A 5000-nucleotide genomic window follows, 5' to 3' on the forward strand; every position below is an offset into this window, starting at 1 on the left:
TATAATACCACTGTGTACTCTATGAACTGGTATCTTAAATCCTTATACGTGTTACTGACTCTATTTCAATACTGTGTATCTCTCGTACCCACATACATGTATTACTTACACACACACTTTTCTTTACATGACGGCCTGTCTTTTATTGTGTTTCATTATGTCGCATTCACTTACACACAGACATACGATTTGATGCTCCAATAAATCTTACTGTTATTCATCTCATACGGTTGTGTTCCTATCGTCTTCCTTACTGGCATTTACGAATTCTCTATGTTATCGAAGTATAACATATATATATCATTTGATATATTTTTGTGTTCGACCGTGTGACGCGTTTAATAAAGGAGCCTGTTTTCCATTCGTCACCATTTGTGTGTGTGTGTGTGTGTGTGGGTTATGTGCGGCCGCAGTCAAATGACTGAAACAAGTAAAAGAATATAAGAATATATATATTCAGCGACATAAACTTAGCGCAATCATTTCGGACTCGATATATAACAGTACTAGTTCTATACTTAGATCAGTCGATTCTTCCCTTTCTCTAACTCTTTTTTTTTTTTCTCTTCGGTTTTTTTCTTCATACTGTTCCACTCACAGATTGCACTTGTACGAATAAGCCGATCGATTTATCTTTCTGGAAATCCCAGTTTATCCAGATTCCCCTTTAAGCATTTACTAACAAAATCTAGTGCTCCAATTATTATTGGTATGAATATGAATTCATAACCTGGATATAGAAGCTGGAGGTTTCGAAGCAGTTGTCCATAGATACCCTCTTCTTTGATTTTGAAAGAGATATTTATATCTGCAGGGCAACTGACCTCTATGATGGTACATACCATTGCCCCTCTGTCCCAAATAACAACATCCGGTCTATTATGTTTACATTTGACAGAAGTTCTGATGGGAACATTCCAGCAGTATTCCTTGAGTTGGTGTATATGAATGCGTTCCATAACAGGAATTTCTAAATATATTTCAGGACAGTCTTTTTGCGGATGGCATTGTAAATTGTTTAGGCAACAACATCGTGTCGCATAGGGAGGTAGTCACGTGACGACATTTTAGGACAGCTGCTAATCACTTGGGTGATGTCTTCCGTGGAGGCGCAGTGGCCCAGTGGTTAGGGCAGCGGACTCGCGGTCATAGGATCGCGATTCGATTCCCAGACCGGGCGTTGTGAGTGTTTATTGAGCGAAAACACCTAAAGCTCCACAAGGCTCCGGCAGGGGATGGTGGCGATCCCTGCTGTACTCTTCCACCACAACTTTCTCTCACTCTTACTTCCTGTTTCTGTTGTGCCTGTAATTCAAAGGGTCAGCCTTGTCACACTGTGTCACGCTGAACCTCCACGAGAACTACGTTAAGGGTACACGTGTCTATGGAGTGCTCAGCCACTTGCACGTTAATTTCACGAGCAGGCTGTTCCGTTGATCGGATCAACTGGAACCCTCGATGTCGTAAGCGACGGAGTGCCAACAACATTCTATTGCTTATTTTGGCGAACCGCAAAGTTGTGCAGTTGCAAACAAACCAACAGTCTGTCAAGTGGTGATGATTGGGAAAGAATACAAGCACAAACACACACACACAATAAAAACATATACATATATACACACATATATACATATATATGTGTGTGTGTGTGTGTGTGTGTGTGTGTGTGTGTGTGTGTGTGTGTGTGTGAATAAAAATAAAAATAAAAAATATTAAAAAAAGGGTTTTGTATGATTGTGTATAGAGGAATATATTATTTAAAAGAGTTCCAGCTCTGTCTGTTTTTTTATGTTTTATTTATATTCTTATAAAATTAATGTGGGATATAGGATATGGAATATATAATATAAATAGTAAAATGAAATGAAGTATTGAATGTCTTATTGAATATATGAAATATTGAGTATCAAATATATAAGGACTAGTATACTTTCCTGCCTCATGGCAGTCATCAAGACAAATGATCTGAATGTCTTACTGAATAAAAAATTCAAACCTAAAAAAAACCGTTAGATATTAAAAAAATAATTTATATATATATGTATATGTAGTTATGTATATATATATATATATATATATATATATATATATATATATATATATATATATATATATATATATATATATATATATATATATATATATATATATATATATTTATATTTATATATATTTGATTATTTTTTCTTATTTTTCTTATTTGTTTCAATTTATTTTCTATAACCTATTGGGCTTAATTAACCATATAAGGCTTTTTACTTCTTAATCCTAACTTAATATGAGGGCTTGTTTAGATTATGTATACTTAAGGTGATTATATGGTATATTATATATTACCATTACTTATTAGATTTACTTCTATTTGACCATTAACTTGTTAAAAAATATATTTTTATATTTTTTTATATTTTTTATTTACTTTCATAACTCCAACGGTCTTTTTTGAAATGTACAGCGTTCCGTACTGGTTCGTTGTCGAACTTCACCGCATAACATCATAAATTTGCATCAATTATCATTTGCTTTGTCTTCTTACGGTTTCAACACCGATATGCTATACGGTTGCATTATGTCTCATGTATTTTCAACTTGTTTATTTACATGTAATTATAGGTCAACTATGAATGTTGTCTATTTTTACTGTCTGCTTTGTATTAATACGACCCTGAAGAGATACAATATCCCATATCTTATAATATGCATGAGTCGATCTGGATATTGCATCGAAATGTTCATAGGTCATAATAAAGTCTTTACAATGAATCAAATTTTAGCTCTTATTTAAATCGATATACATACAAAAACTCAAAACTCACTTGTGAGTATTTTGCTACATTTGATAACAGATACAATATTTTTGCCAAATTTTGGTATAAATCTATAAATACATACATACATACATATATATATATATATATATATATATATATATATATATATATATATATATATATATATATATATATATATATATATATATATAAATGTGTGTGCCTTTGCGTCCGATCACAATCATCTGCATACAGAAGGTCTGTTATGATAGAGGCAAATACCTTTGTTTTTGCAGCAAAGCGCCTGATATTAAATATGCTGTCAGAAGTTCGATAATAAGTGTAAACACCATATCTGCAGTTTCTGAATGCAATACAGAAACCCATCGCAAAATATATGGCAAATAGGGTCGGTGCCAGAATATCCCTCTGTTTCACTCCATTTTGTTTTGAGATAGGCTCCGACATTTTACCTCTAACATTAACCCTACCTTTCATGTCTTCATGAAAAGACCTAACCAAAGCAAGGAACTTTTCAGAGCACCCAAGTTTCCGCAGGACTTTCCACAGTACATCTCTATTAATGGTATCAAAGGCTTTTGTCAGATCGACAAAAGCCTGATATAAATCCATACATACATACATACATACATACATACATACATACATAAAAGTGGCATCGAAGTCAGTCAGTTTGGCATAAGAGAACTATTCATCTTTCCATAACGAATACTGGAATGCTATCCTCAAGAACTTTTGCCATCGAGGTAAAAACTGATTTTCTTCTTAGGATAAATGCAAAGAAACATTTTTTTTTTAAGTAAAATCATAGCAATTATCAAGCAAGGAAAATTAACTAAAAATCAACAACACGTGGGATTTCTACTCCATGGCTGGGCAGGAGACTTAGGCCAGCTTATTTCATCTAGCGAAATAGTTTCAGTGGACCTTTGAACTGAATCGAGACCTGTATGAATTTTATAAAAAGCCTTGGGAAGATTCCTTGATTGATTACATAAAAGGGATAAAGAATAATTGGGCTTTAAAGTACCCCAGTTACTCGAACTGTATTGCCAAGCAATTTAGACAACAAGCGTCTTTCGTTGAATAAAAAAATGTTGTTACTCCTACAGGCCAAGAGAATCACAGTAAATATGTAACGAACCAGACCAGGGAATTCTTCTGAGAAAACCGAAAACAATACGGACTACTATCCATGTGATAACAATAAAACTGAGACAAACGTACTGTCATGACACTAGAGAGTAGTAACCGATTATGAACAAGCAGAAATAATGAGTGAAGAGTACAACCATTTGAAAAACACTTATCAGCAAACTTCAAACAAAACTTCATCTACATTAGCAAATACTTACACGAGAGAACAATTATCACATGACTCAATAGAAATCCAACCGACCCGATGTTATTCGCGATGGACTAAATAGCTAATGAACAGCTGGTAGAGATTGGAAACATCAACTTTTGGAATGCTCTTGTATGCTGTGCTGCGATTACCATTCGCCAACAAATGGGAGTAGAGGAGATCGATCGCAGTGGGAAGAAACAACCAAAATGGATTTACTTCTCTCCAAACACATCGACAAACTCAGGAAAAATATTGGACAACTGGACACTGTCATTAAGTGTATAGTGAATAGTATATTCACGAAACATCTGCAGCAACTTTAGGATAGATCATCTAAAGTATATGGGAAATGTCGACAAAAGAGACTAACGGAAGGCGGCGAGCTGGCAGAAACGTTAGCACGCCAGGCGAAATGCTTTGCGGTATTTCGTCTGCTGCTACGTTCTGAGTTCAAATTCCGCCGAGGTCTTTCGGGGTCGATAAATTAAGTACCAGTTGCGTACTGGGGTCGATCTAATCGACTGGCCTCTTCCCCCAAACTTTCAGGCCTTGTGCCTAGAGTAGAAAAGAAAAGACACTAACGGGCAAGCAAATTATACTAAAACACGAACTGCGAGCAGTAAGTCAACAATTTCGTTATGGAAAAAGATGCTACTAGAAGGAAAATTCATAAAGTGTATGAACCCACAAGCGGTGTATCGCAGTATGAAAGGCCATGCCACATGGTTCTGGAAGCTCCTCAACTGGATGATCTAGCATCATTTTGGGGAGGGATCTGGAATGTAAATAAACAACACATTGCGATGTAATGTGATGATTTACGGAGCTAGAACTAAGCAAGCGTCTCTTCCAACAATGAA

This window comes from Octopus bimaculoides, chromosome 8 (genome assembly GCF_046866305.1).
Source record: "Octopus bimaculoides isolate indiv1 chromosome 8, ASM4686630v1, whole genome shotgun sequence".
Classification (NCBI taxonomy): Eukaryota; Metazoa; Mollusca; class Cephalopoda; order Octopoda; family Octopodidae; genus Octopus; species Octopus bimaculoides.